Source organism: Crinia signifera, unplaced genomic scaffold (genome assembly GCF_055691185.1).
Source record: "Crinia signifera unplaced genomic scaffold, ASM5569118v1 HAP2_SCAFFOLD_91, whole genome shotgun sequence".
In the NCBI taxonomy this organism is placed as follows: Eukaryota; Metazoa; Chordata; class Amphibia; order Anura; family Myobatrachidae; genus Crinia; species Crinia signifera.
Genome location: NW_028142827.1, coordinates 651,402 through 663,634, shown reverse-complemented (window position 1 = coordinate 663,634; position 12,233 = coordinate 651,402). Strand labels below are relative to the sequence as shown.

General features: G+C 53.8%; 1 long non-coding RNA gene across 1 annotated transcript; it reads right to left on the bottom strand.

Annotated features, from left to right (window-relative positions):
- Positions 1 to 645: 645 nt before the first annotated feature.
- On the bottom strand, positions 646 to 7,090 carry LOC146056811 (uncharacterized). Its single transcript, XR_014469416.1, has 3 exons — positions 6,955 to 7,090; positions 6,429 to 6,544; positions 646 to 1,058 (listed from the first exon to the last, which is right to left on the bottom strand). It is a non-coding gene; the product is annotated as an uncharacterized LOC146056811 (long non-coding RNA).
- Between the last annotated feature and the right edge of the window lie 5,143 nt (positions 7,091 to 12,233).

Genomic DNA, 12,233 nt, shown 5'->3' with positions numbered 1-12,233 from the left:
AATATAGAGCTATTACATAATTATAAACGTTTTTATTGAATATGCCTCAATATGTGTATGATTAAGGTACAGATAGAGCCGGTCGCAGCTTTGCAGGGTATGGCGGAAGAATTGCCAGCCGCCATCCCCCGCCAGCCGATCTGCGAAAGGGGATGCGCGCGCGTCCTCTTCCGACGGCGCTTCCCCCGGTATAGCTAGTTTCAACTATACATTCTACAGTATATAAGACAAAATCGTGTATTCAATGTGCAGACACACGGGCGGAGAGGATGGAATTTTTTGGCGAGGAAATGCCATCCTCACGTCCAGCCACCTCACCGCTTTCTACGTTCCAGGAATCTTCGCCGTCAGAGGACGGCGAGGCTTCCCCTAAATGGTGAGGTTCGCTGCAAATGCAGTGAGCCCACCGCATTTTGTGGCAAACCTCACTGTTTTGACAGCCACACTCGCCATTTCCACCTCATCTCAAGGAACAGGCAAGGTGGAAACGGTGAGTGAGGGGGAAGCGTTAAATACTGATGGCAGGCTATCAGCGCTGCTCACCGTATAGTTACCTCTCCCGTATTGAGTACACCCCTTAGTTTCCAGCTAAGAAACTGTTGGAGTTGTAACTAGGTAATAAAAAAAGAGACAACGGACACAATGTGTAGCTATGTAAAGCTTTAATAACTGTCGTTAGCATAACACTTATGGGAGCTATTGAAATGTCTGTATTCCACTTCCTCTTGCATTAATACTCAGTCTAAATAAAGGCTCAGTGGGATTGCGTTGACCTGGCTGGGGATGAGGGTGTTATACCATAGGATGGATATTTCCTCTGTTGGGAAGTAGTATTCATTTGTAGGTATTGAAGAATGCAAATACACTTCAACAGGTGCGATTGCATGTATAGAAGAATCTGTCCTAGGATCAGGAATTTCTAATCTCTGGTTTCCGAGATTTTCAACTTGAGTCGGCCTTCCACTATCCAAAATTTGTCTAAGACTGTAGGTTTTGACAGCAAAGCATGTACAGTATGATGTCACACAGTGACTTTTTATGATTTTTCATTTTTGTTCCTGTAAATGAAACAAAAGCATTGTGATTAAAAAGTACTCCAATTATCTAATAATATTGGGGTTGATTATATTCTTCGCGCTGTGTATACTGCCGGGAGAGAGGTCACAGAGCTATTCTAATCAGCGTAATGCTATATTGGAGAATGCCGGTACTCGTGTGTTTGATCGCTTAAAAGTGCATCGCCACTCTAGTTTTGTCATATTTCTGCTCACAAACTGGGAGGAGTGCAAGCAGAAATCTACTTGTCATTATTGGCAGTCCCTGGAGACTAACCCCCCCCCCCCACAGCAAACCAAAGCCCGACCCTCCACCACCAACGCCCCACCGGACTCACCCCATGCCACATCACACCCACACCCCTACCGTCACCCACGCACACCCCCAACTCCTACACCCCCTGCACACACACACCTAAACCACCATTGCACCCATCCCTCCATCACCAAAACAAGAGCACACACACAGCCCCCCCCCCCCCGCACCTCTACTACCTGCAGCACACCCACACCTGCCCCTCACGCACCACCACCAAACACTCTCCCCCACCTGCCGCAACCCCACACCTGCCAATAACCCCCACCCATGGTACTATTGCTCCCTCCCACGGCACCCCCCCAACCCAGACCTCCACAACATGCAGTACCCCTGCACCCAGCCGCACCAACACCGCACACCCCCATTCCCCACGTGCAGTACCCATGCATCCATTCCTCCCCCATACACACCTCCCCCGCTCCCACAGCACACCCCCTCTCAGTCCACCCGTGCACCCCTGCTCCTAACCAACCCACATGGCCCACCCCTGCACCTGCTATTCCACACACAGTATCCCCACACCAACAACTCTCCCACCCACACCACCCCCAAGCACTCTTGCACCCGACCCTCACCCACCGCACCACCACACCTACCCCTCTGCCACCCGCAGCACCCCCATATCCACCACAGGCAACATCGCACCCGCCCCCCTCTCCATCCTGCAGTACACCCACCCCTACATAAAGGGGCTCACAGGTTAAGAGCGCCCGCGATGAATCACCTAGTCTCTTATATATTTGGCTACATCTGTCACTCAAAGTGTGTCTGGAGCTGTAACGCTGGGTTGTGGACTTCCATCTCAATTTAGGATTGTCATCACCTGTTTTAAACAGGGTAATTGATAAGAAAGGTGTTTAAGCACTGGTGATGGTAATCCATAAATTAAGAAGAAAGTCCAGAAACAGAGCAATGTGTCCCTCCTGGAGAGGGTCATGTTGGGAGGTATGCACCTCCCTCCCTCCACCCCCCCCCCCCCCCATTCACGGCATCCCCACGATTATATGGCACATGCAAAACACTGACATGGCTATGGTCGACAATGAAAAAGGTTGACAAGATTTATTTTTCACTTTTTCAATGTTTTCATATTCATTCTCATGTGTCGACATGGACACCAATGAAGTGCCACACTTATGTCAACATTTACATGTGTTGACCTTTCTGTGTTGATTTTTTCTTGTGGCAATTCGCGGCACCCCCGCGACCCCCCTCCCGCGATTTGCAGCACACCCCCCGCAATTCGCGGCACCCCCGGTAACTCCCGCGATTCACGGCCCCACCCTGTGACACCCCCCCTCCTGCGATTCGCGGCACCCCGCGACCCCCCCCTCCCACGATTCGCGCCAACCCCCCGGGCCCCCCCTCCCGCGGTTCACGGTGCCCCCCACGACCCCCCCTACCGCGATTCCCCACCCCTTCCATTGAGGCACCCCCCCGCCCCCGCGACCCACCCTCCCGCGATTCACTGCAACCCCCCGCGCCCCCCTCCCACAATTCGCGGCACCCACACCCCCCCCCACGACCCCCCCTCCCGCAATTCACGGCATCCACCCACGACCCCTCCTCCCGTGATTCGCGGACACCCCTCACCTCCTCCCTCCCCCCCACCCCCGCGCGCGATTCACAGCAACCCCAGGATTAAATGGCACATGCAAAACACTGGCACGGCTATGGTCGACAATGAAAAAGGTTGACATGAGTTTTTGAAGATTTATTTTTCTTTTTTTTAATGTTTTCATATACATTCTCATGTGTCGACATGGACACCGATGAAGTGCCACACTTATGTCAACATTTACATGTGTTGACCTTTCTGTGTTGATTTTTTCTTGTGGCAATTCGCGGCACCTCCCGCGATTTGCAGCACACCCCCCGCAATTCGCGGCACCCCCGGTAACTCCCGCGATTCGCGGCCCCACCCCGTGACACCCCCCCTCCTGCGATTCCAGGCACCCCGCGACCCCCCCTCCCACGATTCGCGCCAACCCCCCGGGCCCCCCCTCCCGCGGTTCACGGTGCCCCCCACGACCCCCCCTACCGCGATTCCCCACCCCTGACCCCCCCTCCTGTCATTGCGGCAACCCCCCGCCCCCGCGACCCACCCTCCCGCGATTCACTGCAACCCCCCGCGCCCCCCCTCCCACAATTCGCGGCACCCACACCCCCCACCCCCCGCAATTCACGGCATCCACCCACGACCCCTCCTCCCGTGATTCGCGGACACCCCTCACCTCCTCCCTCCCCCCCACCCCCGCGTGCGATTCACAGCAACCCCAGGATTAAATGGCACATGCAAAACACTGGCACGGCTATGGTCGACAATGAAAAAGGTTGACATGAGTTTTTGAAGATTTATTTTTCTTTTTTTTTAATGTTTTCATATACATTCTCATGTGTCGACATGGACACCGATGAAGTGCCACACTTATGTCAACATTTACATGTGTTGAACTTTCTGTGTTGATTTTTTCTTGTGGCGATTCGCGGCACCCCCGGCGACCCCCCTCCCGCGATTTGCAGCACACCCCCCGCAATTCGCGGCACCCCCGGTGACTCCCGCGATTCGCGGCCCCACCCCGTGACACCCCCCCCTCCTGCGATTGCGGCACCCCGCGACCCCCCCTCCCACGATTCGCGCCAACCCCCCGGGCCCCCCCTCCCGCTGTTCACGGTGCCCCCCACGACCCCCCTACCGCGATTCCCCACCCCTGACCCCCCCTCCTGTCATTGCGGCAAACCCCCGCCCCCGCGACCCACCCTCCCATGATTCGCTGCAACCCCCGCGCCCCCCCCTCCCACAATTCACGGCATCCACCCACGGCAGCACCCCTAAGCCCCTCTTTAGTCCCCCGTATACTCACACACCCCTATCACTACCCAGCTTCCTGCTCTCCTGAACCGTAACTTCCACCACTGGGGAGTCGCTGACAATGTTTTGCCCACATGCCCCTATCATGCCTCATAGCCCAGCCTCCTGCTCTCATGCACCCGAACTCCCACCCAGTAGGAGGAGACACTGACTAAGGGCCATTATACTGTACTGCCACGCTGGACCCTCACCCACTGGCAGAAGCTGCACAGTATCTCCCACCCTCCTCTTTAGTCTCCCTTGTGCCCACACACCCCTATCACTACCCAGCCTCCTGTTTTCCTGTGTCGTGACCTCCACCAGTGGGGAGCCGCTGACTCAGAAACACCCTACTATACTATTGCACACACACACACCTAAACAACACGAACACACAGCCCCCCCCCCCACACCCACAAATGTCACTGTACCATCCACACTATCAATGTACATCTTACTCTGTAACCGCTTTTTAATTAAACAAAACAATACACACCCCCTTCCACATCATATGCTCTCTATTTAACACATTTCACCTATAACTCAAGTTGCAATACAGGCATCTTTCATACAATTCTAACCATCTTTCTCATATGCAAATGTTCACAAATTAAGGGGGCGCAGCCCCTTACGACGGTGTGAAGAGCGCCCGTAGGGCGCGATGAATCACCTAGTATATAATATTCACCTTGTGCATTTTTTTAAACACAGAAATGACAGAAGGTCGATGCAAGCCTAAGGTTGACATGGGCATGGTCGACAAGTTATTCAGGTAAGACCAAATGCAAGATTTGTAGAGGGGCGTTTCCAGGATAGATTATATATTACAATATGGGTGGGGGTAGATCCCTTAATAGGGAGAACGCTCACCACACAGCACTCCAAGGTCTTTCAGAGTCAGTGATGACTGTTTATTGCAACGTTTTGGAGCACACATATACACACATATGGGGGTATGGTAAATGTTGGCTATGGTGCTACGGAGAATGAGCCAAAATTCACATTATGCGACAGTAAGAATGAAGGGACAGCGATTATGACAGCAAGGATGCAGGGACAGAGATCATGAAATCAGGGGACACAGGGTCAGAGAGCTTGACAGTGGGGATGCAAGGCAGAGAAAATGCACTATAGGGAGAAAAGAAGCACTATAGCAGGCTATTTACTTTGCCAGCCTACCATGGGTCCAGCAGCGGTGGGGATGAAAGCCGGGCATAGCCTACAGGGTGTCATTGAGAGAAAGGGAGAGAGACAGGGAGAAATAATTATATAGAGAGAATGTCAGGGGAGAGAAGGGGTATCAGGGAGAGACATGGAGTAAGAGGGTGTCAGGTAGAGAAAAGGGGAGAAACGGAGTAAGAGAGGGTGTCAGGGAAAGAGATGGAGAGAGAGAGAGAATGATAGGGTGTCAGAAAAGAGAAAGGGGGAGAGAGAATAAGTGAGAGATACAGAGAGAATCAGGGAGAGACAGGGAGTAAGACAGAGAGAGTGTGTTTCAAGGTGAAAGACAACGTCAGGTAAAGACTGAGAGAAAGGAGAAATGTGGGGAAGGTGGTGGGGTGGAGAGCTTTAAAGGGGAAGAGAGCAGGGGAGAGAAAAAGGGGAGAGGGGGAGAGCGGAGGAGGGGAAGCAGAGGAGAGGAGGAATAAAGGGGAGCAGAAGAGGGAGAGCGGAGGAGAGGAGGGGGTAGCGGTGGAGGATAGTAGGAAGTTGAGCAGAGGAGAGGATAAAGCAGACATAGGAAAGCAGGAGAGGGGGTGAGGAGGGGAAGTGAAGGAGTGGAGGAGAGGTAGTGAACAGAGGAGAGGAGAAGGGAAAGCAGTGGAGGGGTTGAGGAGTAGCGGGGGAGGAGAGGAAGCAGAGGAGAGGTGGTGGGAAAGGAGAGGAGGAGGGGGAGCGGAGACGGTGATGGGGGAGCTGAGGAGCGTTGGAGAACGGAGAGTAGGAGCAGACAAGAGGAGGAGAGGAGGCGTGGAGGATGAGTGAAGAATGGAGAGAAGGGGAGGGGGTGCGGAGGAGAGGAGGTAAGCAGGAGGGAAGCAAAGGAGAGGGGGAGTGGAGATGTTGGGGGAGCTGAGGAGGAGGGGAGAATGGAGAGCAGGAGCAGACAAGAGGACCAGAGGGGGAGAGGAGTAGATAGGGGAAGGAGGAGGTGTGGAGGAGGAGTGAGGAAGGGAGCGCAGTGCAAGCCAGCGCTGTGTACCTCCTCTCAGGATCAGCAGCGATGGTAGCGATGGTTTTTCTGCCCCTGCTCCCAGGTCTGCAGCACTCTCTCTCCTCGGTGCTAGTCATCTCCTCCTGGACAAGGTCACCGGCAGTCTGAGAGAGAGAAGTGTGGGGAAATTGGTGAGGAGGAGAAAGATAGAGGGGAAAGAGAGAGCAGGATGGGAAGTGGAAGAAAGAGTGGGATAAGTGAAGAAGGAGCAGAAGAGTGGAGGCAGAGGACAAGGAGCAGAATATAGGAAACGTACGAGGAGGGGAAGGAGAGGAGGGAGCGGAGGATGGAGAGTAAATGAGGAGGAGGTGGGGGAGATGAGGGAAGGAGAAGGAGGAGTGGAAGGGAAGGAGAGGAGAAGGGAGAGCAAGAACGGAGGAGGGAAAGTGAAGGAGAGGAGGAGGGGAGCATAGGAGAGGGAGAGGTGAAGCAGAGAAGGTAGAGCAGGAGAGGTGGTGAGGAGGTGTGGAGAAAGAGTGGAGAAGGGAGAGCAGTATACGCAGGCGCAGTGTACCTCTTGTCATCGGCGCTGAATGCTACATGATCAGCAATGGAATGCCGGGTTTTCTACCCCTGCTCATGGGTCTGCTGCATTCTCTTTCCCAAGTGCTAGTCATCTTATCCTTCATCTTCCCGGCGCTGGGTCTTCTTTTCCTGCACCCCACAGCTGGGTCCCTGGCAGTCCGAGAGAGAGAGAAGAGAGAGAAGAGGGGGAGAGGAGAGGAGAGGAGAGGAGAGAGAGAGAGAGAGAGAGAGAGAGAGAGGTGTGGGGAAATTGGTGAGGAGGAGAGAGATAGAGGGGAAAGAGAGAACAGGGGAGAGGAGGGGGATAAGGGAAGAAGGAGCGGATGAGTGGAAGAGGAGAGGGGGCAAAGGAGCGGAAGAGGAGAGGGAGCAGAATAGAGGAAGCGGAGGAGGAGGGGAAGCAGAGGAGAGGAGGGGGGATCGGAGGATGGAGAGTAGATGAGAAGATGGTGGGGGAGCTGAGGAAAGGAGGAGAGGGAAAGGAGGAGAGAAGAAAGGAGAGCAGGAGCAGAGGAGGGAAAGTGAAGGAGAGGAGGAGGGGGAGCAGAGGAGAGGGGGTGAGGAGGATGGGAAGTGGAGGTGTGGAGAAGGAGCGGAGAAGGGAGAGCAGTATACACAGGTGCTATGTACCTCTTGTCATCGATGCTTCATTCTACATGATCAGCAGTGATGGAAACACCATGTTTTCGGCCCCTGCTCATGGGTCTTCTGCACTCTTTTTTCCCCAGTGCTAGTCATCTCCTCCTGCTCCAACTCCATGGCGCCGAGTCTTCTCTTCCTGCACCCCAGCACGGGGTCACCGGCAGTCTGAAAGAGAGATAGAGAAGTGTGGGGAAATTGGTGAGGAGGAGAGAGATAGAGGGGAAAGAGAGAGCAGGGGAGAGGAAGATAGGGTTTGTGGAGGAGGGGGAAGTGGAGGAGAGGAGGGGGATCAGAGAAGAAGGAGGTGAGGAGGAGGGGGGGCAGAGGAGGATGGGGAGCAGAGTAGAGGAAGAGTTAGAAGGGAGAGCAGAAGAGCAGTGGAGGGGGAGAGGGGGTGCGGAGGAGGGAAGCATAGCAAAGGAGGAGGGGAAGCAGAGGAGGGGAATCGGAAGAGAAGGAGGTGGTAAGGGAGCGAGGATTCAGTATGAAATCCCGGCGGTCGGGATCCCGACGCCGGAATCCCGACCGCCAAAATCCCGACAAGGGGGGGACGTGGATCGCTTGCCACGGTGGTGAGGGAGCGAATATATACACACATATACATATATACACACACAGATGGCGCCATCAATTTTATTTTAAACAAACAAAATAACAGAAGGGGGGACATTATGGTGTAAGGCGCCCAAGGGATTATATTGGTTGCCCTTTGTTGTTACCTTTACAATAATATCCTAGAAATAATTCACGCGGACACCTTATCTACAAATAAGACTCAGACAACCATGGCATAAGTTTAAAATGGTCAAGTTATTTATTTAGGTGGTATGACCCTTGTTAGTCTATCAAAGGGATGGCCAAGACAGCACTTGAGACCAGCACCAGTCAGAGGTGTATGTCAATGGCAGCGACTGCCTCGCTCCAATCTAACAAACACACCCCTTACGTAAGGTACAGCCTGCACCGTGACGGCTCCCCGCCCCCTCTAAGGTAAGGCGCGGACACCTCAAGGAAGTGCCCACCGTCCCCGCTCATTTCGGGACTCGCCCACCGTCCTGGCAAGGGGGGGGTAATACCGCACGGTGACCACCTGACACCTCACCCGACTGCTGGTCGAGAGCGCCTTCTCGCCGATTTTTTAAACTAAATTAAATTTAACCGAATTGTTTGGACAGCCCGAAGGCAATGAGCACCAGAGAGAGGAAAGAAAAGAAGGGATGGGAGGGTGGGAATCCGGATTCCAAGAGGAAGTTCCTCCCCCAAGCTGGACCCTATATACCCCCCTTAAGCTACCTCCCCTCTGGGTGCTGATTGGCCCATAAGCACCACATGCCTAACCTGTCTAAGAATTACACACAGCTCTGATGCTGCATGTGTATCTGCGTTTAACCCCTAAATCCCCGGGCTCTTAACTGCACTCTGGCTTATGCAGCCTTCGTTTTGCCTAAGGCGCCCAAGGGATTATATTGGTTGCCCTTTGTTGTTACCTTTACAATAATATCCTAGAAATAATTCACGCGGACACCTTATCTACAAATAAGACTCAGACAACCATGGCATAAGTTTAAAATGGTCAAGTTATTTATTTAGGTGGTATGACCCTTGTTAGTCTATCAAAGGGATGGCCAAGACAGCACTTGAGACCAGCACCAGTCAGAGGTGTATGTCAATGGCAGCGACTGCCTCGCTCCAATCTAACAAACACACCCCTTACGTAAGGTACAGCCTGCACCGTGACGGCTCCCCGCCCCCTCTAAGGTAAGGCGCGGACACCTCAAGGAAGTGCCCACCGTCCCCGCTCATTTCGGGACTCGCCCACCGTCCTGGCAAGGGGGGGGTAATACCGCACGGTGACCACCTGACACCTCACCCGACTGCTGGTCGAGAGCGCCTTCTCGCCACTGCCAAGGCTCCCCAGACCTAACAAGGTCGCCCGGGACCAGGCCCGCCACCCCTCAACTAGACCTAATGCCTTCCTATTGCCGAGTCACGCCAGAAAAGATGTCGCCCAGGAAAATTTCCATGCCCGCGTCAGACAGGTGGACCCCGTCTGACCTATAAAGGTGGGCCGACTCCCTAACTATCGTGGGGTGCCGCACTGCCCTACCCCCCATGGCGCTCACCCTCCTGGAAACCGCGTGGTTCACCTTTCGCCTTGCCCTATCTATGGCAACTGCATTCCTGCAGCCCCGCCACTGAAGCCGGGGGACGATATCAGACCACACCAACCGCACTCCCTGGCCAAAGGGCCGCAATGCGCTCCAGGTCAGCCGTTATGCTACACATGAGTGATAGCCCCGTATTTTTAACCAGGTCGTTGCCCCCTAGATGTATAATCAATGTGTTGGGGGGACCTGAACTGCGGGCCTTGGAAACCAGCAGGCTAAAAAGCCCACCCCACTGAAGTCCCCTAACCCCAAACCACTGCACTGAGTCAGCTCGTAGCAAGCCTAAAGCTCTGGAGGCCATGGGATGCCTGGCCGCCCAAAAAATATATGAGTGGCCCACTACCCAAACTCTCCCCTGATGTGATGAGGAAAGGGAAAAGGCTGAAAGAGAAAAAACCTAACGTTAACATCAATATATTATACACTGTAACACAACCAGAATACCGTAAACAGCCCAAGTGAAGGTGAAAAACTTAAAAAACCTCCGGTGAACTTTGGTGACAGCCGAATTGAATTAGTTCTATCTCGGAGGAAAAAGTAAAAAAATTCACTCCACACCGTCGATTCCCGAACGCTAGCCGTTCCAGAACCGATTGTAAACTTACGTTTTTGGGCTGGCGCAACAGGCGCATTCTACAACTTATCTACTTTATCTAACTTATCTACTTTATCTAACTTATCTACTCTTATATATTTCCTATAAGCCGATGACTTCCACCTCCCTACCTTCTGTATGGCAGAGGGTGGAAGCCCCGCCGCTGCTGCGCATGTTGCGGCCCCTATGCGAAAGGAGTGTGTCCCATAATCCTGAGCCCTCAGGCCTATGCCGGTCAAGCACCATCTAAACACAGCCCCGAACTGAAAACGGGTGAGGGGCACACCATCTGTGTGCACCAAAAACTGTATGGCTCCAACCGGCCTAAGAGACATGTAGTCCCTGCACAATGCTACAGGACAAATGGCTTGGTTCACACTGGATCGCAGGGTGGCCCAACTACCCTTTCCCAACTGGTCTGTTTTGGATCTCTGTATCCTGCACAGGACGTGGTCCTCATGGAGAACCACGTCCTCCGACCTGAGACCAGACTGGGCCTTCTTGCTCGCAGCTACCAGTTCCCCAATCCTGAATGCCCCGAAAAAAGGCGAATGTAAAGGCCACCTTCAGGAGCGCAGCCTCGAAAGGGTTATCAGCCACCTTATCCAGATTTGCCACTAGCTCCCCCAGCATGCGCTCGTCTATAGGCCGCCGAGTGTCAGGAGGCACTGGCCGCTGCTTAGCCCAGCCCCTCAAAGCCTTACTTAATACAAAAGAGGCTGTGGGATCTTGCTCCCCTCTCAGCCTGCTGTGGAAAGCTATACCCGCCAAAGCCGCCGTCATAGCCGACTTTGATCTGCCTCTTACATAATGCCCCCATACGAATGCGAGTAACCGGTCCTCGACCGACTTACCGCTAGTGTCAGGCGCAGACTGAAAATCTTCCCAATCCCTCCAGGCCGCCTCGTAAGCCCTGCGGGTTGAGGGCGCCAGTGACAGCAGTGCCAAACCCTTCATGCCGATTCTATGATCTGCCATACAAGATTTGGACACCTAAGCCCCAGGGGTGACGCTTCAGGAGCAAGCTCCCGAAACTTTGTAAACTGAAACCTAGACAGGGCGTCAGCTATAGTGTTTTCTATGCCTGGGACATGTCTAGCCCTAAAATGTATATTGTACCTCAGACAATGAAGCACCAGGTAACGCAGCAACCTGAGGGCCTCAGGGGAAGCCGCCCTCTGATTGTTAATTGCGTGTACCACCCCCAAGTTGTCACACCAGAACACTATGTTCCGATTTGCCAATTCCGCTGCCCACAGCTGCACTGATACTATGATGGGGAACAGTTCCAGCAGCAAAAGATTGACCGTGAAACCCCTGTCAATCCAAGACTGTGGCCACCGTGAGACGCACCATTCCCCTTGGAAATAAGCCCCAAATCCCGTGGAGCCGGCAGCATCTGTGAAGAGCTGCAGTTCCTTGCTGGATTCGGGCTCCGTGGGCCATATAAGCTCCCTATTAAATTGTCCCAGGAATGTGGACCACACTTCCATGTCGTCTCGCATTTCCCGTGACAGCCTGACCGTGTGGTGGGGGTCCCGAACCCCCGCCGTGGCCCTCTCGAGCTTGCGGCAGAATACCCGCCCCATGGGAATGATGCGGCAAGCAAAATTAAAGGACCCCAGCAGGGACTGTAATAGTCTCAGCTGTATCCTCTTCTTCTGCAAGCACTCAATTATTAACCCTTGAAGCTTTGTCACCTTATCTTCGGGCAAGCGGCAGCAACCCGCAGCCGAGTCTATTTCTATGCCCAGGTAAGACAGGACCCTGGTGGGTCCCTCCGTCTTATCCGCAGCTATAGGGACCCCCAGTTCCTCTAGCAGGGAAACCGCCCGGGACAATATATGGGCGCACGTGCCGTCG